This window comes from Numida meleagris, chromosome 3 (assembly GCF_002078875.1).
Source record: "Numida meleagris isolate 19003 breed g44 Domestic line chromosome 3, NumMel1.0, whole genome shotgun sequence".
Lineage (NCBI taxonomy): Eukaryota > Metazoa > Chordata > Aves > Galliformes > Numididae > Numida > Numida meleagris.
The window spans coordinates 4,621,338-4,644,153 of NC_034411.1; the positions used below are offsets into that span (position 1 = coordinate 4,621,338).

The following is a 22,816-nucleotide window of genomic DNA, read 5'->3' on the forward strand; positions in this document are numbered from 1 at the left end:
TAGTTTTGCTATGGCACAACAGGAGCTGGATCTGAGAATGAGAGAAGCAGTCAGTCTCCATTGTTTGGCCTCTGTGAATAAAAACATAGCAATTAGGAACTGGAAAAAGAGTTAATGCCACGCTTACACTGATAATGATTGACTTTTCCATTCACGTGGCTGCATTTACAAGGCTATCAAGAGATGAGAAATAATGATCATATTTACCAAACTCAGTGTTTCTGTGAGCTCTGCACTTACTGTTGCTACATTAATGCGACTATTTCAGGACTGCTCGTTTGCAAAATGATACTTCATTTTTACCATCACTCATGTAAGCTTGACATTCTACTGATGTTGCATTAAGGATAAATTCATCTTCTGAGAAAACAAGCATTAAAAGTATAAGAAACTTTAAATTGCTAATATTAACTTCAAATGATAAGATACGGTGTCAGCTGTTACAAGTTCTTATGGAGCACACTATAATTTGGTAATAAAAAAGAGAAAGCTAAAAGTAAGAATATATGCTTTCAACTAACCATGTGACCATGTTGTACCTTCTGTACAATATAATCTCGTGGGTTAGAGAAACTTGTAGTTAACCCTTCAGTCTCAAGGTTCCCGTTGCTCCTCTGTCCGCCTGCCGTTTGCAGAATGGAGCTCGTCACCAGTTGTCACAGGAAGCTTAGACAGCTCTGTTAAATAAGTAGGGTGTCTGATCTTCAACTGTATGGTGGAACTTAACGTCTACTCTTACGATTAATGTCAGATACAGTCAATTGTAAAGAAAAAAAGTATTTGGGAAGCTCAGAACTCAAGTGGATGAGCAGATTTTGCTTATAATGCCAGTGAAGTAGTACAGGTCTCATGAGCTATGACTGCTGAGTGAGCTTAATTTCTATGAAATCATAAGTGCAGTTCTTTCATGCTTTCCAAGACTAAATAAGGTGTAACGGTAATCAAACGTGTAGCCATTAAAGCTGCGTAGTCCTAGAGTTGGATTCATTTCTTGTCTTAAAGCACTAGTGGACTGTTGAGATTTGGATGCAGGCCTGTGATGACACAAAATGCATCATACTCTACTTGGTGGGAACCTTTGCCGTTATGATTATTTATTTTTTAAATGTCAGTTGTCAAACTGGAAACATTTTTTCAGGAAAAAAAAAAAACCTGAGGATTTCACACGCACGGTTTTGGAATTATAATGACCCACAGGAAGGAATTTAATTGGTGGTGAAGTCCTAATAGCGAGTCATTTCTTTTTTTAATGGAGGAAAAAAAAGTATTTAATCTAGAATAAAAATACTTTTGAGATCTCAAAAATATTGGCATCTTTTTTCCTGTGCAGGCTACTGAGAACTGGGCTTAGTCCAGAAAACCAGTGGCAATGGCTTGGAAACGCACAGAAGCCCATAATCTCGCAAATCGAGTTTCTAATGGAAACTGGGGTATGTCATTTTTGCTCTCAATTCCAAGTTTGTTGGGAGCTACCATCTGGAATTTAAAAACATTAATGATGATTATGAGATTAGAAGGATAAAAATCCACAGCAGCTCTCACAGATATTACAGCAGAGCTTTTCCCATGTGCCTAAGGGAAAAGTACTGTACCACGTGCAGAATATTTTCAGATTGTTTTTATTTTAATTCAGTTGATTTTTATTTATGCATATATTTTTAATGATTGAACAATTGTTCAGAGCCTTTAAAAATGATGCCATTTGCAGCCAATCATCCTGAGCAACCCGGGAGGTTCAGAGGAAGAAAAGTACACAGTTCAAAAGGAGATGCCGGGGTGTGCAATGAGGAAGGAAGCAAAAATCTGACGCTTCCACAGTTTGAACTATGAAATGTTAATGAAGTATAAAGGAAAAAAAATGTTACACTCCAGAGAATTTTGTCCAAGGCAGAGGAAGCGTCATGACTAAGAGTGAATATGACAACAACATGGCACGCTGTCTTGCAAAGCCAGAGCCCCTGTGATGGGCAGTGCCCAGGAGTGTGTCCGTGGGCTGCATTGCATGGCATGTGTGTGAGTGAAGCTGGTTGACTGACAAACAAATCCTGATGTGCGGGATGGAACGAGCAGGTCCTGGTGCGGACAAGGAATGGAGGTGAATGGCAATGGGCTAAGAGATGCCTTTTCTTCTCCCTGACCAATGCCATCCAAGGCAGCTCCTCAGTCACAGCGTAGGTACCAAACTGTGCCAGGGTTTTTATCCCCTTCCTCTGAAATGCAGCATTTTGGAGGAAGAGCAGAGATCCTGCCAAGGCACTCAGTGGGCTCGATCCAGCCATGAATGCTTGTTTCTTTCATGTTAAGAAGGATAAAAGAAGGGCAAAGTGTGTGGAAAGTAAGCCCTTACTAAGAGGAAGAAATTCTAGCTCAATCTAGGTGTAAGCAAAGTTCATGCAAATCTTGTTCTGTTAGCACATATGCCATTTACTTGTTTTTTTTTCTCATTACTTTTGTCCTAAACTGGTTATCTTGGATTGCGAATGCGAGGCAGTCATCTGCTGATTTTCTGTCATCATCTGAGGGAGCAGAACTCTGTGGGTGCTGAAGTGCACTCAGAACATGGGAGAACAATCACCACGAGTTACAGGGAGACTGAAAGGGTCAGTGCCCTGCTCAAGAAGAAAAGAAAGATGTTCTGATCAGAGGAAGATAATGGCTTGTCCTTAAAATTAGAAAGATGCCCTTGAGGAGACCATGCAGGGATCACAGGTCTCATCAGCTCCAGGGATGTGGTAATTGCTAGATGGGTCATTTACTTAAGTGGTTGCAATAACTATTTATTCATTATTACAGAGCTATGAAAATGATGGTTCTCCCTTTTTTTCTCTCTTTTTTTTTAATGAGCTTCCTTCTCTTCCTGGAGAGAAAAGAAAGCAAGCTATTATATTAAATAGCTCTTAAGTAAGGTGGAACAGTGAGGTTGGTTAAAAGTTGTATTTATAAATGTTACTGAAGAAAAAAATCAGCAGATGAAAAAGTACGGTTATTAACATAAATGATTTCCATGCATGGATTTGGAAAGTTCTTAGTCCAAACTAATGTAACTTCCAAGGTTTAGGTAATGCCAATGGAGAGATGGATGGCCATTCCTACTGAGTACAGAATTAAAAGAATAAGAAAGCTGGAGTCATCAGTGTCAGCTGATTGAAGGTGAACCTAAGCTAAAGAAATCTGGAAGTTTGTTCAGCCCAGAGCACAGCCTGACATTAAGCAAAGCTGCGTGCTGGAGAGGTTAGGGAAGCCAGACAGCTGATATCCATCAAAAAGAGAGAGCTCTTTCTGTGATGGGCTGGCTAATCATTTGCTTAGGCATATTCAGCTGGGTTGCAGAAGAGTTGTGTTCTGTTTCAGGTTTGATAAAAACACCCCATGCTCCCTGGGCTGTTAATTATTTGACCTCTGCTGTGGTTCCTATGTAAGATGTTGGTATAATAATTCTTTTTGTTGAGGCTATATGCTGGTAACCAAGAGAAAAGGTCACTGCCCAGGTGCTGTAGCTCTGTGTTCCATCCTGTAAAAGATAGCTCAGAGAAACCAGAATGGGTATTTTCTTTCTGTAAGCTTCACTAATGAAATCTGTTCTCACTGGAACTCATTAATCAACACTGTTTGATGGATGGTTATTTGCTTGATCTAATGTTTACTGAAGCCAGCAGAAATCTTTCACTGGACATTTAATGTTTTTTTTTTTCCTGTCTTGCTGCAGTGCTTTATGGCCGATGGACCAGCTGAGGAAAAATGCTCAAGAATAAAAGCCCTCAGGATGAGTACAAAGCAACAAAGATCTTCAGAGTGACACAGTTTGTGGCTTTAAAATAATGGTAACTTCTTTCAGTTCCAGCTGGAAGACCCCAAAGGCCAAGATTAACCCTGAATACAACCTGTAGGTAAGGAGCAGGAGGTGGAGGAGCATGTGGTGCTACAAAGGCTTGTGCTCAACCACAGCCCACCAAGTGTGGAAGATGGAGGGAAGGGGGAGAAAACCAATTAATTGGTTATTATTAGAAACTAATTACTGTAGATACTGTGAATCTTGCGAGAAGGAGTAGTGAAATAGCTACTGTGCTTTTTATTTAGATTAAGTTGTATTTCAGTCTCAAACTTATGGGACATTGAAGCCACAGACGCGTAACATGCATATGCTGAAGCATAGGTTTCGCTCCTTTAAAAAATAGGGCTTGTAGGTGCATGTGATTGTACATGTACAGCAAATTCTTTTGTTTTCAAGACAATCTTCTTTTAATTTGGGCTTGAAACTGTGTCTTGCTGACTGTTCTGATTTTAAACTACAAGTCTAAAGACTGGATAAAGATAGCCTTGCGTTAGTGCAGCAGCAGCAGATGAATCCCTGGTTTCTCATGAAGGTGGTGATAGCAGTGGGGGTTCTTAGCAATGTCCATGCTGAAAAATACTTTCACCAGGGCAGAATCAGACAGTAATGAATTAATTCCATTGTGCAGTTTATCTACTTTGCTTGACATGGGCCATTCTTTTCTGGCATTGTGTGGCAATCAGATGTTGCTGCAAATTTTGCAAATCTGCTTTGTATGTAGTATTTGTTTTCTTCTAGTACTGTCTACGTTTCCTACTCTAGATCATCTTTTCCTCTCTTGGGAAGTGCTCCCAGGGCGTTAGATCTTTTGCTACTAAGAATGCGAAGAGCCAAGGGACAGGTTCTGCCTTCAAGTTATATTGCTGTATTTGGAGTGCATACCCAGGCCAGAAGAGGAAACGTTCACCTCCCACCATCAGTTAGGTGGCTTCAGAGTGCCATGTAATCAAACCTGTTTCCTTCTTTGACATGAGTCTGAAGGCTGCCAGGTGCCCCATGTGCTCTCTGCATTGCCTCCAGCACAACAGAAGTGCTATGGAAATACAACAGATCCCATCAACGATGTTGGGTAAACCATGTGATATTCTCAAAAGGCTCACAGCTGTTACCCTCAGACCAATGTGCACCATCACTGAGCTTTTGCAAAGCTTTGCAAGGAGAGAGAAAACAGGAGAAAAAAAAGGAAAAAAAAAAAAGTGCATTCTCTTTTGTCTCCTGCTTCTTCTTTTCTGTGATTCATGTATCCTGATGTATTTTATTATAAATAAAAGCTACATTACAGTCTTCATCATTTTGGTGTGTTTTGCCTCTCTTCACATCAAGGTCCTTATTTAGAAGATACCTGGAGCACAATCTGTAAGTACTGGGATGTTCTGTAAAATTGAACATGTCAGCCAAGTGCTTTAAGGAGACTTATTGTAATCTACTCGCTTTGTCTTTCTGCTTATAGTTCCTGGAGGGATTTTTATGCCTCTAGGACAAATTATCTGATGAACCTGGAATAAAAAGTAGGACTTAGTCCTAGAGAACAAGATTCCTAATGGGTCTTTAAGTTCTGCAGCCAAAGCATTTTTATGAAGTAAGAAGCAGCACACGAGGCCTTCAGGTAAGACGTTTTCCTCGGTATGTGTAGTAATTGAAAATGTATTTTGAAAATTCTGCCCTCACTTGATATTTGTTCTGCCATCCATTCTACTGCGTTGTCTTTAGAACTATGTTTTCTGTACCATGTTATTGGACAGTGATAAATGTCTCAACAAAGTTAAAAATTAATGAAAAAAGGGCAATGAGATGTTGTACTTTTATAATGACTTATCTGGCTTGTACGGATAAGATTGTGTATGAAATATAATAACGTTATCAATGTAATCTATGTTACTTTGGACATTACCATACTTATGATTCATTAACAGTAACCATTTTGCAATGTAGCTTTTTGTACTGGTTATGTTGCTTGGCAACATCAACTCCAAGATAATGATGTCTTACTGCCTGTGATTAAATAATGCTTTTTCCCTGTATTGTTTATGATACATCTACCTTATTTATTTTCTTGTTTGCAAACTCTCTTCCTTATTTTTCATGCCAAATATAGCAAGGTATGTATACATTCCTTGAATAATTCTATGCTTAAAATTCACAGCTTATAGTCCCTTACTGAAGTGAATGCAAATAGCAAAATAGTATGATGGAAAAACAAAACCAGTGCACAATAATGCGAAGAACATAAAATGGAGAAGCAGTCTGTAGAACTACCACTGATACTGCTGGATAAATCCTTAAAAGCTTTTCAGCACAAGTGGGTTCCTAATAACCATGGATAATGCCCTAGTTCTGTGATTTAATTCTCCTCTTAAATAAATAAATAGAAAGCTATGGGGCTTGCCCATATGCAGCGCTCAACTTTGGAACTTGAACAAAAAAAGTGAAATACTGTGCGGTAAAGGGGAGTAAATGTCTTCTGATGCTATTAGTAGATGGATCAATGTAGTTTAATAGTATTTACAGTAGTACGTTGGACCTCAGTGTTAACAGTATTCTGAACTAACACACATTAAAATGGATATTGGGTGACTATTGAACATATTTTAAATGATTATCTTAATTCCTGCAGAGCTTATCACCATGGTGACAGTGACAGAAATTGAACAAAGAGGAAAAAAATCAGAATTGATCCATCCTAAATGAGATTCCAATGGGATCTACAGTCATGCTTAAAAATTGGGAGCCAAATCTAAGAGTGACCGTTCCTCAGCTGATAGTATACCCCATGTTTCCTCCAGGGAGGGGTTCTGTCTGCAGGTTTGGTCTCTGCATCATACATTGCTTTCCAGATGGCACCACCTGGGAAGTGATGGTTTTGGCCTAGATAGTAAGCTGTGTGCTTCCAATATACTGGCATTAAATCAGTAATTCTTTGCAGTTTAGAGATTTGTAACTGAAGTGTTAATACTGGTATGGATGCAATATGAGTGGAAATGTCTGACAGCACCAGAAATTACAGCCAAGTAAATGTTAAAAGCCTGGGACTTGTACTGAACACTTGGTGTGCTGCTCCCAGGGCTTTTCACCCAGGTTTGACGTTGAGGAATATGTTGTCTAAGTCTGCACGAGAACACCTGCCCTCTGCAAGGCTCCACAGCACAGAGGAAGACCCAGGAGGGTGGCAGCAAGTTGCAGCAGGTCACGCCAATCATTTGCAATTTTCCAACAGGAGAATGCACCCTTCAAACCAACGAGGAAAAGCAGAGGATGCACAGAAAGCTTAGTTACGACCTCCAGAGCTACTGGAGTCAGAAACAAAGCACCAGCTGCCAAAACAGGTACATGGCTTCTCTTTGTGCTCCAGTACTACTCTTACTCTAAATTCAATCAATTTCGTGCAAGAGATGTGAATGACTCCTTGGAGTAGGACGTTTTCCTACCATTTTGAAGGGTTTCTATTGTGTCCAGTTGATTACAGTTCCTAGCTGCTTATTTTTAATTTCAACAATGATCCTTAGAAATAGAGAAATTCTGATCTGAGTGTTTGGAGTAGGTTTGTAATTACTGTACTTGACTTTCACTGCAATGTTGGTATGTGAGGACATTACGGAAGGCAGCAAGGGGAGGTATCTGTGATATGCAATTACATTGATGTCTATAGAGAACTTATTTTTATACTAATTTCTTTAAACCGATGACATAAAATCTCAGTGAAATCTTACTGGAGCATAGTTTTCATGAACTTTTTTTTTTGTGAAGAATATTTTAAAAAACAGATGTTTCACCTCGATTAAAGTTGGAAGTAATCCTGTGTAGGATGTAGTCTCTCCACGTGAAATGTTTGCTTTAGTGCATGCTTTCCAGGTGTGTAACAAATCTGAAGTTGTGTTTGGTTCTTAGCTTGAACTGGTAACCCTGTCTGCACAACGTGTTGTTGCTGTGGGATCTCAAGTAAATAATGATAATAATAAAGTGTTCTTCACAGTGCAGCCAAAATCAGCATTATTAAGAGCAATACTGAGGCATAACAGGAATACGGTAAGGTCAAATCAAATACCCTCATGAGTGACAGGGAATTCTGTTAAGTTTGGATTATATTTACTCTGTCTCACACCAAATAAGGATGCTTACACAAGTACATATCTGGCATCAGGAGGTCCTCGTGTAACTGAAATCAGACATAGTATAATTAAAATACTTTGGCTTATGCTGGACTACATATTAGCCTGAACAGAACAGTTGGTGAGAAACATCCAGGAAGCTATTAACAGACATAGGAGGCTGAGGATCCCATCCACTATTCATTTCATTCATAATGACTAGAAATTGGAGCACCTGATTTCTTTTCATAATGAGATCCCTAGTGGAGAGGAGTTCACAATGGTAACGTTGGCAGGCTGTGGAGTTAAAGGTACGCTACATGACAAAGAGCTGTAATGGGAAATGAACCTTGTATGACTGGAGAGAAGAGAGCAACTGGGAATTGCACAGTATTTGTAAAGGAATCCCTACCACCTGTTAGTGCATTTGCAGTCACAAAGGAGTTTTACTCAGCCCCAAATTCTTCTAAATGATGTCTGGTATGTAAGAAATGTGAGCAAATTAGAGCGATTTCATTGTGATAAATTTTTGTTTGTTTGTTTAATTATAGCTGCTTTTTTTCCCCCCGCATGAAAACATTTTGACCCTGGTAACATTTACAGACATAGCTGTAGCTGGAGCAGTTCAATAAGTTGTCAGTGGTACCGTACAAATGTCTGAAATGAAATGGTCAAAACTCTCACTCGCCACTTACTCAAACTTCAGGTTTAAAACCTTCATGGGGAATCATCTTTAATATTTAGTGGAATACTGCCAATTATCTTTGGAACCACCGAATAAAACATAACTCTGCCATGTGCCACAAAAAGCCATGTGGAACAGTCTGTTCCGGCATGAACGGAGCTCTGGATATAAGCAATCCTTTTAACGAATAAAAGTACATTATAAAGGTTCGATGGCTCTCATTAAAATTAGTTCTTCCCAACACTGATCAGAAACATGATCCTCTGCAAATGATCTTGGAGAAGATGCTGCTATTTTGATAATGACGTGACCCCAATTTATGCTAAGCTATACGTAAAAGTAAACTACTTCTTACTACTGTTCAAATATTTATAAGCTTTCCAGCTGAGCGGTGCTAATTAAAGCTTTATGCACTTAAAAAGAAGATTTTAAATAGCACTTCTAGCTCGGCTTTTATGAAATCCTTTTTCACCGAGTTGTCATATAGCAGCACAGCTGCAGTGACGTGTGCAGAAGGACATCACAACTGAAGAGCAACTTAGGAGCAACTATTTCCATCGCCTTCAGATTTCCCATAACTGTCGTTTTGTTGGCTTTGGTGCACTCTAATTCAGAACTGTGGGATTCAAATTAAATTATTTAATGTTAACGTTTCTCGAGGCCTCTAAATGTAGTCGTAGAGGGTGTAGAGCATCCTGTCTGAACACTGATTGCTATTTCCTCTGAATGCAAGCTAACTAGAAAACAATTTTTTTTTCCTACAGAGATGTTTCAGGTTCTGTTTTTCTTCCTATGCCCTCAGAGCAGTATTTTCAATTTAATATTGCTATTATTTCTCGGCATTAATGTTAACATCAGGTTAGGGATAATAACATTGAAGGAATGAAAAAAGAGGAACTGGAAGCTTACTTTAAGAGAGAAAATCACAGAGAATCACAGAATTGGAATGAGTTGGAAGGAACTTCTTGAGATCCCCGAGTCCAGCCCCTTGATAAAGCAGATTCCCTACAGCAAATTACATAGATGGGCATCCAGATGGATCTTGAATATCTCCAAAGGAGGAGACCACCATCTCTGTGGCCATTCTGTTCCAGTGCTCTGTCGCTCTGCCAAGGAAGAAGTTCTTCCTCACGTTAATGTGGAACTTCCCGTGTTCCAGTTTGTGCCTGTTGCCCTTTGTCCTGTTGCTGGGCACCACTGAGAAGAACCTGGGCCTATCTGCTTGACTCCTGCCCTTTAGATATTTAGAAGCATTGGTAAGATCTCCCTCTCAGTCTTCTCCAGGCTGAGCAGCCCCATGTCTCTCAGCCTTTCCTTGTACAGGAGATGCTCTCGGCCCCTCATCATCTTTGTGGCCCTCCACTGGACTCTCTCTAGAAGATCCCTGTCTTTCTGGAATTGGGGAGCCCAGAGCTGAACACAGTACTCCAGGTGTGGCCTCACGAGGGCACAGCAGAGGGGGAGGATTACCTCCCTCACCCTGCTGGCCATGCTCTTTGTAATGCACCCCAGGGTACCATTGGCCTTCTTGACCACCAGAGCACATTGCTGGCTCATGGCCAACCTGCTGGCCACCAGAACATCCAGGTGCTGCTCCTCAGAGCTCCTCTCCAGCAGGTCGTCCCCTAATCTGTACTGGTGCATGTATTATTCCTACCTGGGTAGGAGGTAGGACCCTACACTTGCCCTTGTTGAGCCTCATCAGGTTCCTCTTCACCACAGCTCTTCAGCCTGTCCAGGTCTTGTTGAGCCACTGATCACAACCCTCTGAGCTCTGCCAGTTCTCAGTCCACTGCACTGTCCACTCATCTATCCCACACTTCCTAAGCTTACCTATGAGGGTGTTATGGGAGACAGTGTTAAAAGCCTTGCTGAAGTCAAGGTACACAACACCCACTGATGTCCCTGCATTTACCCAGCTGGTCACGTCATCTTAGAAGGCTACCAGGTTCATCAAGCATGATTTCCCCTTGGTGAACTCGCACTGACTACTTCTGGTAACCTTCTTCTCTTCCAATTACTTGGAGATGGCATCCAGAACAAGTTGTTCTATCAGTTTTCCAGGGATGGAGTTGAGGCTGACTGGCCTGTAGTTACCCAGATCCTCTTCCTCACCCTTTTTGAAGACTGGAGTGAAGTGGCTATCCTCCAGTGTTCAGGCACCTCTTTCATTCCCCATGCCCTTACATAGATGATAGCAGTTTGGCAATCACTTTCACTAGCTCCTTCGGGACATGTGGGTGCATCCCATCAGGGCCCATGGATCTTTGTGCATTGGGTTTGCCTAGATGATTTCCCACCACATCCTCCTTGACCAAGGGGAAGTCTTCCTTTCCAGATTCTGTCTTACCTTCAGGGTCTAGGATTCCCGAGGGCCAATCTTAGCAGTAAAGACTGAAGCAAAGGAGGTGTTCAGTAACTCCAAAAAATGTCTAGTTTGAGTTTACATAAAGCCCCTGGTGAGAGACAGGATACCTAAAGACCTTCACATTTGTTAAAGGCAGAACTGAATTTACAGTGAAAGCTGCAGAAACCTAAAGGAAACTATCAGAAGAAGGGTCAGTAAAAGACTGTCAGGTTGCAGATAACTGAGATCAGTTCCTCCACCTTGATCAACCCTTGTGCCAGTGCAAAGGGAAGATGGCATGGGGTAAGAAAAATGGGCCTGAGTAGATAAGATCTTTGATATAAATGAAATTACACTTGGGGCTTAAGCTAAAGAGAAAAAAGAAAATGACATTTTTTCCCTGTTCTACCTGAAATGATTACTAGTAGTTCTTCTGGGTGGAAATGCATTGTTCCAAAGCCCAATTTCTGGGTAGAAAGCATGTGGTTTCAGAGGCCTTGTTTCTACCAGTCTCATGCAATTTCTAGTTGGTGACAAGGAGGAAGAGGCACAACATGTGCATGCGTGTGCCTGTGTGTCTTACACAGCCACTTTGCATCTTTGTGCTTCGCTTGTTCTGGGAAATAAATGGATAAATACTTGGAAAGGAAAATTACATGCCACAAAACTGTTGGTTTCAAATGTTTGTTACTGACTACAGTGAAATTGTTCAGTGTTCTTATTACTTAAAAAAGATGGCTTAGGCAACAGTGCTGCAAGAAATTAAGACAAGGAGTGTTTTCTTTCTTGTAGGGAGGTATGGCCATAGGTGCTCTCTTTCTAGAAGGCTGTGCATCAGACAGCAGCTCTTTGTAGGAAGATGCCTTAGCTACTCAAGTCTTTCAGAACAAGTGCCTTGTTTTCTTATAGAGCATGCTGGATACCCGTTGATTTTTTCCATAATGAAGATGAACAAGAGCATGCCACTTTAGCTCTTGAACTGTTTAGTAGACATCTGACATGTGCTGTCAACTTCTGCCTTACTATTAGGAACACCCTTCCTTCTCAATCTTCTTTCCTTCACTTTTGAATTCTAAACGGGATTTTGTGTGTTTTTTTTAAGAATAAAAATGATGAATATCTTGCTTTTTTGCTTTTTTTCTTTCTCATTATTTTAAAACCTACAACTACATTAAGCAGGTGCTTATATCGAAGATTAGTACTTACAAAATCTATTTAAGCTGTAAGCAATATTTTATTCAGGTAATGCTCCGCTTATTGTTTGTAGCTAAGCTGTAATCTTCACATGAAGAAAAAACTATTTTACATCTATTTGAATGTCATCGATTTTAAAAGCTTCATTTCAGTATCTTATATCTTACATGATATATGCAATGCTTACAATTTTTACAGAGCTCCTTAATTTGTTCTAGTAATACACTGGTATGATACAAATTAACAGTATTATTTACCACCTTTGTAATCACGTTAATATAATTGCATGAGGAGGTCTTACTGCAGTAGTATCACAGAATCACGGAATGGTTTGGGTTGGAATGTTCTCTTAAATATCATTCAAACCCCTTGCCATGAGCAGGGACAGTCGATTCGGCTGCTCGAAGCCCTGACCAACTCTGCTTTGAACATTTCCGATGGTGAGACATCCACAACCTCTTTGGGCAACTTGTTCCAGTATCTCAGCACCCTCATAGTAAAAATAAATAAATCCTTCCTTATGTCCTGTCTAACACCACTTACTGTCACAAACTGCAGAAGTGTTATTGTTGTGTTTGACATTTGACAAGGGTTATACAGTTTGGGTTTCAGATCGTCTGGTCCTGGACCACCTCACTGCTCATGCATGCTTGAAGTGAGCAATTAATGCTGCCAGCAGTGGTCCAGATCTCTTCCAGTTCCCTGTTGTTGTTTTTTTTTTTAATTTCTGCCTTTTTTACTTTTCCTCTCACCTTTTGTTTCTTATCTCTTATTATTGTTTCCTACCACTTCCTTTCCTTCCATCTTTCCTAGGAAGGATATTGCAGTCTCAGTACAAGCAGGCTTCTGCTTCTCCTGAAGAGAAAGAATGGCCAAATAAGGCTGTTTCTCAAAGACTGAAACCAGGGTGAGTATATAGGATATTTTCTAGCCTCCAGCTGCTGGGAAGCTCAGAGACCTCTTGACCTGAGTATTTTCTATGAAGTTGTCCTGTCTGTCCTTGTGCTCCTGTAAACTTAATCTATGTCATTTTCTTCTTCCCTAATATGTTTTTGAAACAATTTTAGTAATAAATAATTAATAGAAACAGACATTTCAATGTATTTTAAAAAGACTGTCAATCACTATGTAAGTAATATCATTCTACCTGCCATCTGTAGTTACCGTTCAGAAAATGACAAACGATCATCGAATCTTGTCGACACAAAATAGCAGTCTTTGCCAAATTTGGAAATAATCTACAATCCCAGCATGTAACAGTAAAGTAGAAACAAGCAAATGGGTAACACCAACTTGAAATAAGCAGAACTGCGTTGGTAATGCACTACTTGTAAAAATCCAACCATTAATTTGAATAAGAGGTGTTTCCGTCTTTTGTCTTTGTATTGAGGTAGTTGGCTTTCTTTGGCTAGTTTAATCATTGCATCACAGAATGGATGTAGCTGGGTTGGACCTCTGGATTTCGGCAGTCACACAGAGCAGGGAGCCCAAGACCACATCCCAATGGGTTTTGAAGCTCCCTGAGGATGGAAGCTCCGCGGTGAAGGAGGCATTGAGTAGATGGGACTTTTCTGTATCCCATGTCACCAGGTCCCCTGTCCTTCTCAGCAACAGCCCCGCATTTTCCCTGGATCTCTTTTTGCTATTGATGTACCTGTTGAAGCTCATTGTCTTGTACTTCACATCCCTCAACAGATTCAACTCCAGATGGGCCTCTGTTTAAATGTAACAGGTAATTTTATATCGATTTAGCTAATTGCAAAGCCTGTTGTAAATTAGTCTGGCTCTAGTAGAGGTTTCAAGACTGCGTTTTACAATTATTACTTTTGACTTGAAGAACTGGGAGTTTAAAAAAGGTAAAATTGCGACTCTCAACATGGCACAAGTATTGCTTCATACCTCAGTTAGCCAAAATATAGGAAACCTATTTTCAGATTCTTTTCCAATGAAGCAAAGCAAACTGGTATAGCTGACAAAGCACTTAAACACGTAACGATACATCGTAAAACTGAAATCACTTGTTGTACCGTTCAAACTGGCCTTCTCTGTTTAATAATTTGCCTTTAAAGGAATGCATAGTACTTTTGGAGGAGACAAAATATCATCATCACTCAGCTGGGGCTTCTGTGACAAGGTAGCTTTTTGTTAGAACTAGCTGGTAATGAATATAAATTTTGGTGATCATAATAAATATTTAATTGATTTCTGAGTAGTCAGCAAAAAGGATTCGAAATAAATGGTTCACTGCTCTAAAAGCAATGCTTTAGAAAATTCATTTGCTTCACAAATCCCTCTAACACATACTACAGTGCTGTAAATTACTACTGACCACAGTATAGATCTCAAGTCTGTGTCATTCAGTTAGAATACATTGAATGGTGACCTGAGTTGAAGAACTCCTCATGTTTTCCTTCTGTGCATGGCTATTTCTTCATTTCAGTGTGCTGACTGAATACTTTTCTCCCATTGAGTCACTTGCTTTTATCACGAAACAGTCTATAGTTGTGAAGTCGTTTTTGAAAACTTTCCTGTAAAATACATAATCTACTTCCAAATGCAAATTAACTACGATGAATTGGGCCCGCGTCCAGAAAAATCCCACTCAATTAAAAATTTAAGCAACTGCTCAAACATTTTACCATATGGAAGTCCCTCTAAGTATGAATTCAAAATTAACCCTGTATGAGCTTCACACGCTAAAATGAGAAGGCAGATCGTGTTTGTTGAACAAATTTGTGAGCAGCCAGCAGTTGAGTAACACTTGGATTTGCTGATTGATTCATTGTTATCTTTTACAGTGACGGTGAGGAAGGTGAGAGTGGGGTATGAGGCTCTCTGTCCTTGACCTGAAGGCGATGAGGTGTTCTCATCTCTGAGTGTGTGTTACTGGCAACTTGTAGTTTTTTGGTGCATGCATGATTAAATTTTTATTGCGTATGTGTGAAATGAGACAGAAATGACCTTTTACTACAATTACCATGGTGACGGTCCTCGTTTCGATATCAGTAAGCCATTTATTAATATTGAATTAACTAGAAAGGGACATCTGGAGAGAACATGGTATAACATGTAAAGGTAGAAGAAAGCAAAACTTTGAAAAAAAGTTAAAACCCAATCATTAACATTGACATCTGTTTCAAAAAATCTTTGCAACTCCATTGTCTCACACAGCCAGGATGTTTTACACGTAGGGAAGCCAAGGAGTTATGTCTTACATTCTTAATCTTTGACTTTCATGCAGCGTGTCCTGGATGTGAAGAGGAAAAGAAATTGTGCCATTTCTTTTATTCTTGATGCATACGCATACTTATATGTATTTCTATACATCATACAGCATTCCCATCAGCAATAATAACCCAAATGAGATGTCACTTGGTTCTCCACTTTTATTCGTATCATCCAGCATATGGAATAGTGTTTGTTATGGTGCTGTATGAGCTACCGAGCCAGATCTGCAGTATTTATTAAGATGGAAATTCCGTACATGAAACAGCTGAGAATTCAACACATCTGCTTTTGAGATGGCATGAATGTGTTCGTGTGCTGTATGAGCTGAAGGACTCTGGGTTTGATAGATGGAAGGAAAGTAGGTTATAATTGGTAGCAGCAAATAGTGTGATCATCAAGAAAATGCATTTATTTCTTGACTTACAATAAATGAGAGTAATGGCCCATTCTCACTGTTTGGCAGAAGATGCACCAATAAGTATTTAAAGATTCTGCTTTATTAGCACTAGGAATTTATTTATAACAGGAATAAAAGCTCCACTGCCACCTATGAAATCTCATTTCATGCTATTTAATATTTGTCAGATTGCTCAGAAATCAAAAAGCGAAAGAAGGATCAGTTGAATAGTAAACACTTAGGTCTTCCTTTTGTTTCTATCAGTAATTTTGCATCTGTGCTTTTTTTTTTTTTCTTTGCCTGGAATTGTTCTCATTCCAAGATCCTGCTCTTTTCCAGACTAGCACACTTGCTTATATTTACACACCACAAATATTTTGCCCAAGCTAACGCGTTTCTATAATTTGCAGCCCTGGAACCAAAGGGTTTGTCTCAACAAGTAAGTAAATCTGATAGACTTTTTCCAAATTCAACATCTGTCAAACTTAACATGAATACATTTAGTGCAGGGGGGGTGGTGCTTTGCTTGGTAATGTGTCTTGAAATGCTGTCTCTGTACCTGAATTTGGAGCCCAGGTGGGGCTGCCACCTGGAGCAGTCCGTCTCTGTCCTGGGGAAGCTGAGCTGCTGCGGAGGTTCGTGACCCCATTTGCTTGCAGCAAACCAGACTTCCAGCCCAGCAGACTGTGGTTAATGTTTGCAGATCTAGGGGATTTTGCTGTTGGCTGCTCAGTTAAACACGTGGTGTAAAATTTCCTCACTTCAGAGCAAGAGTTTGTTTTGGACCAGCATGCTTGGCAATTATTAATTTTACCAAACACTGTATCAAAATAGCATATTAACAGAGATTCCTGTTGTTACCAGCTGTTTTCTTCTTAAAACTACATCTACTTCTCAGTACTGTCTAGAGTCCCTGACCTGAAGCTGAAGTGGTCTTATTTTGAGTCACCATGTGGCTGTGAATTAAAATTTCTTCGGCAGGGAATTTTTGTTGACGTAATAACTGAAGTCTAGTCTATTTCCATCAAGTTATATCAGTCCTTGCAAGTGTGATAGGTGTGGCCTGAAAGCTGTTTTTCCTAGGGATGGTAGTTCCATCTTATGCTACTGTTTTGGTGACATCCTTCATTACGTATCCTTAGCAGTCTTACATTTTTGATCGAAGCACGTGAAAGCCCACAGAAATTCTCTCAAACCTTTATTTCCTTCAGTGCAAGTGCCATGGGCATCACAATCACTTAAACATTCTTTCTAAATGTCTGTCAGATTGCATTTCGTATTGGTCTGACTGAAGTTCCCCACATCTGAAAGGTCGTGTCAGGCTTCATTCACTGTAAGTCAGCATAGCCTCTGCTGACAGCCTGCGGATATCTGCGGATCTAGAGAAGGTAGCTACATGCCTTGGTTTATTGTTGCTGGAATTTGACCAATAAGATTAAACCTTGCCTCTGTTTTCAGCCTGCAGAGGCAGTTTCTTAAGCCAATCAACTCAAATGTTGTTTTTCTCTAATGCTGTTTTTGTTCTTCCTCATGTTTGAGCGTACTACTGAAATATTTGTGATTTCTGAAAGGCTTACTGGTTTTTCCTTATTTAAAAACAATACTGTCTCTGGCTACTGATATAAAGCTTGTTAATGCCCATCATTATCACTTCCCATTTGGTATTATTCTCGAGTTACTTTTCCTTTTGGAAGTGGTCTCTTTATGAAAGCCTTTCATATAAAGGGGAAATCTTGTAATTTTTTAAAATTTAATTTCATTTCTCATTATCATTTTCTCTGAATCTGGAGCTCATCTTGAATTCAGGTACTTCCTTATCCCATCTTAGTTTTCGTTTTCAAGATATTACTTTCACAATTGGAATTTGACATCCCTTTTGAAATGGCACTTATAACCATAGGTGGTATTCAACCATCATGAAAGGCAGCTGGCTCTTTTACATGCAGCGATTACCCCTTGGGAATAAAGACTTCTCTCTACTCCTGCCCAGATGCAGGAATATACTGGGAAAATGTAACTGGACTCTTACATCAGACCAGCTTTGACAGGTTTATACAGTTTACTTGTATAAGGCTATTGAACAAGAAAAAGAAACTGTACTCTCAAGGTAATGTAAACTTTACTATCATAAAAATATCTCTGCTGAATCACTCCAGTATTTCATTTGAATAGTATCATTTGAAACTGCATGTAGAAGGTGATGGGCAATTAAACATAGAAAGAAAGGTAGAAACAGATCTTGTTTGAGTCCGGATGATACCTATGTAAAAGTTTGCTGGCAGTTATATCCGTAAGCAAACACTTTGGCAAGAGCTGCTGTTATTGGTTCAAAGGAAAGAAAAGAATTCTAAAAGTCTCACTACAGCTCCCTGAAAGGAGGCTGTGTGAGATGCGGTCGGCCTCTTCTTCCAGGTCACAGTGATAAGACGAGGGGTGGTGGCAACAAGAAGTGGCAGGGGAGGTTCAGGTTGCGTGTTCGGAGCAATTCCTTCTCAAACAGAGCAGTGAGGCAGTGGCACAGGCTGCCCAGGGAGGTGGTGGGGTCACCGTCCCTGGAGGTGTTCCAGAGCCGTGGGGATGTGGCACAGGGGGACCTGGTCAGTGGGCATGGGGGGGTGGGCTGGGGTTGGACTGGGTGATCTTAGAGGTCTTTCCAACCTTAGTGATTCTATGATCAAGTAATGTCAGATGTACTAGCAAAAAATACTTTGATATCGGCATTATTGTGCCTGTTGACGAGGGGGAATGGCCTCAAGTTGCGCCAGGGGAGACTTAGGCTGGATGTTAGGAAATACTACTTTTCTGAAAGAGTGGTCAGGCGCTGGAACGGGCTGCCCAGGGAGGTGGTTGAGTCACTGTCCCTGGAGGTGTTCAAGAAACATTTAGATATAGCGTTGAGAGACATGGTTTAGTGGGGTTATTGGTGGTAGGTGGATGGTTGGACTGGATGATCTTGTAGGTCTTTTCCAACCTGGCTAATTCTATGATTCTATATTGGAACAGTAGTGGAGAATTAGTACAAAAATACCCTGAGAATAACATTCACTAGTGTTTCTAAATCAGAACTTTTTTTAGCGTGGATTTAAACTGATTTTTCCCTAAATAACTACTGCTAAGTTTGCTGTTTTCTGGGTTTTCATTTCTGTCTGCTCATGATTTGTCTTCTCCTGGCCTTGAAATCTAATTTTGAAATTATTTCTATCAAATTATCTTATCTTGGTGTTATAACATTACTATGATTTGTTGTTTTCAGCTTGGCAGTCCTGCTTAAGAGCATACATCATTTGCATTCAGTTAAGCTATTATTTGCACCAAGTTCAAGTGCAGCAGCTTTTCTGTTTTCCCTGGAACATTTTTCACATTTTAAACACGTAACCATTCTAGATCACCTATCCCATAGCTTGCGTAACTCTCAAAAATCAAATTTGCTCTAGGCAATAAACCAGCCTAAAGCTGAAATACTGACTGTGACCCTTTGGAAAGATGTGAAGAGTTTATCAGAAAAAGCGTAGCGTCCTTTTGGCAATGTCACAATTAATTATCCTCGTCCCATTGTATATCTAGCATGTGTATCTCTATCAGTTGGCCAGGGCAAACAGAAACACATTGTGATTCCGTATTCCACATATGAACTATTTTATATTTAGGCAGATATTGTTATTAAAGAATGGGTAGAATTGTGAAGGCTTACCACAAAACTCTACTGAGGCAGACATACTCATACATTTCTTAGCCCAACGTTAATGTAACATCTTTATATCTCAGCTGTTGTGTTACATACCTTCTGATGCTGTCTTAGGATGTGTGTTTAATAATAATAACAAAACAAACCCAGAAGAAAACACAATCTACAGTAAATTGTAATATATCTACAGTAAATTGTAGCTGATCTTGTGATTGTTTAATGTGAACTTTACCTGCTGCATCTAGATATATGGCTTAGTGCTGGGGGACTGATATAGAGTCGTTCTGTCAGCTCTACTTGAACTAACCTCATTACTCCTGGATTTTTCCCTGAGGCTATTTCTACCCCATTTTGTACAACTAGAGCAACGTGAAGAGACCGAAGTTTTGCAAAGAGTTGAGTCGAAGGCATGGACAGCTAATTCACCTCTTTGTTTTTTGATGTCTAAATAGCTGGCTTTCCTTGTTCAGAAAAGCTCACAAAGAATAAAATCCCCGATTAGCTTGTCAGAAGGAACATTTCGTTATTAAGGCCTGAGAAGGTGTGCTCTAGGTGCTTCTTTCATGTTTTTCAATCCATTGTGATTAAACAGTGTTTTCACGGTAATGTTGTTATTTAATTTTTAGATTGAAATTAAACACGGGAAATGATCAGCAAACAAAAGGAGTGCCAAAAGCAGAAGTCACTATGAAAACTGTTTTGCTGCCTTTGCTGAAGCAGCCTATAATGATAGTGTTAGAATACCTACTTCGTACACAGAAAGCATGGAATCCTTCATGATTAACATGGTATTTCTGTTTTCCATGCTATTTATTATCCTGAAAAAACTGTTTTTAAATGCAATTCAAGTGACTTCCAAAGAACTAAATTATTTAATACACTCTTGATTTCAGATTGATGTTACACTGATCATAATATCTCGTTTATTTGCCCACATGCAAAGCAGCAGCAAAACACATTCTGTCTAAAATCTACACAAATCTCTAGCAGAATGCTAGCAATGAAAAGCTTATGGAGAGCAGTCTATAGTAATACCCTTCATAGATAAGAACCTTCTTAGACACAGCTTCCTATTTCAAATAAAAACCTTGAAATGCAACCAGATTTCAGTGTAAAATGAGGTAATTTTTCTAAAACTCACTGCTAAAATAATTACATGTGGAAGCAGATATTTGATGAGTGCTCTTTACATACTCCACAGCTATAGCTTAACACTTGAAACTGAACACATTTAGTAAGTAGTATCTTCACAAATCACATCTTTGCGGTATTGATTTGGATCCTGAAAATGAATGGATCTGGAATGAATGACCACTTGCGTTCCCGCGTTCTGGCACAATTCTAGCTGTATTTGATGCATTTCCATTTCCACCCGGTTACTAGTTTAGGAACCTGGGCAGATTTATCACTCTTGGAAGTACATTTCAGCTTCTTGCCTCATCAGCAGCAAGATATGAGACACTGACATAAGCTATTTTAAATAACAGCTGCTCATTGCAGTTCAAATTTTTCCCAATAATGACGATATATTTTACCGAAATAACGAAGCTACTGTTATCTCATAATTTTAAAAATTTGATGAAAACTGCAGTTACCAACCATGGCGTGACTGAACACCATAAGAATCTGCTTTGAAGACTTGGGACTTAAACATGAGCTCTCCTTTGTTCTACCCGTTTCAGGTGCACTGCGTTCAATTGTATTTAACTGGCTACTTCTGTGCGGGTGGGCGGCTACCAGGCGGACGGACAGAAGATGAGCGATGTTCGCGGCACTGCTAACTGCTGGTACGTCTGTGTGCGGGCAGACACGTGGCCATGGGAGGGGCACGGTTGCTGTGGGGCAGTGCCTGTGGGGCTGGGGACAAATGCCAGCCAGGCATCCTACTGACGTCCCACTCCACCTCGAGTGTATGACGCAGTGGCTGGAGTTCTTTGCTGTCAAGTGCGTACTTGACATCTGCTATTTCTGGTGACAAGTCACTTGGGAATGTGTGGCTCTTGACATTTGCAGTGACCGGGGTTGGGAAGCTAAAGTGCAAACATGGATTGCTGCACTCAAAGTGCATAGGCCTATTTCTATGGCTCTTTTTCCACCTGGAAGCGTCTCTGTGGAAGCTGCCCTCTGGAGATGTTACAGTTCCCTCCCACCACTCTTGCAAGCTCTGCAAGCGTTCCTACAAGCAAATACAAACCTTGCTGCTTGCCAAAGGATGGCCACCTCAGGGAAACCCATGATTCATTCACTGCCTGACCCTTACTCGTTGCTCCACTACACCAACGTGAGTGAGACCTGCTCCTTCCCACCCAGCTTGGCTGAACTCATTAACATCAACCCAGGGGACAGTTAAACAGTGCTGAGGTCCTGCTGGCCTCCACAGCATTGCTTTGGGTAGGTTCTGATACCACCACAGCCTGCCATCAGCCTCCTCACAGCCTACTAAGGCAGCCCCTTACCGCCCAGTTCCAAAGGTTTCTCCATGCAGGGAATGCATGGAGTGCTGCCATCTGAGAACTGAGCGCATGCAGTCTGACTGCTGGTAAACAACAGCAACAAAGTATTTAAGACAACTTTACAAATTTATTAGCAGAGAGATCATATCCACATTGATAACAACTGTGTTACACAGTTTGTGGTTGTGACGGGGGGACTAAACCTCTGTCCTTATAAATTACACTTTGAAATGCATTACCTTGTTTTGAAGCATTATTTCTCTGTGGTTTCCAAAAAAAACGTTTGCTATTTCTAAAAATAAACAAGCTACCAGTAAGGGTACATTTTGTTCTAAAACTGTTTTGTTTCTATTCAAACAACAGAATGTATTTGGAAGACAAATTTTCTTAATTTGCTAACTAATAATGTAATTCTTTTTCTTTAGAGATAATTCTAACACCTTAATAACCCTGTAGGATACTTATTAAAGTATAAGAGATTAAATTCAAATGAGCACAGTACAGACCTCTTCTTAAAATGACTTCCAGGAAGGCATCACTGTAGGAGAAAAAGATTAAATTCATTTTCCAGCCTATAACAAAAGGCAGAATTTAGTGCATAGCTGTAAGCACCTCCATGAATAACCATAAATTAAGTAGTGTTTCTCTAGTTAGCCAGCCATCTATGCCCTAGACTGTTACACGTAAGCAGGTGGAAAGGCTGCCTTGTCAACAGGTGGATGACTGGGAGTCTTGGCCATCTACCAGCTTCAACACTTCTTGCACATGAGCACTGTGGATTTATGATGGAGGATATTAGCACCGTGGTCAAGATTGTGTAGGTGACCTGTGGAACAGGATACACAACGTGAAGACCTTTTGCTTCAATGTACAGCTAGAAAATGGCTTGGGAAAAAGACAGTATAGTAGA

At 40.1% G+C, this 22,816-nt stretch overlaps 1 long non-coding RNA gene across 12 annotated transcripts in view; it reads left to right on the plus strand.

Annotated features, from left to right (window-relative positions):
- The window catches only part of LOC110395609, a 48,152-nt gene that overhangs the window by 17,407 nt on the left and 7,929 nt on the right, over positions 1–22,816 (plus strand). For 5 of the 12 annotated variants that reach the window (XR_002436507.1, XR_002436508.1, XR_002436509.1 and 2 more), the window contains 4 exons: positions 1,331–1,430; positions 3,707–7,155; positions 12,957–13,050; positions 21,136–21,240. This is a non-coding gene — a long non-coding RNA (uncharacterized LOC110395609). Of the gene's footprint in view, positions 1–1,330; positions 1,431–3,706; positions 7,156–12,956; positions 13,876–21,135; positions 21,241–22,816 lie in introns of all 12 variants that reach the window. The other 7 variants (XR_002436512.1, XR_002436511.1, XR_002436505.1 and 4 more) reach the window with 3 other exon arrangements.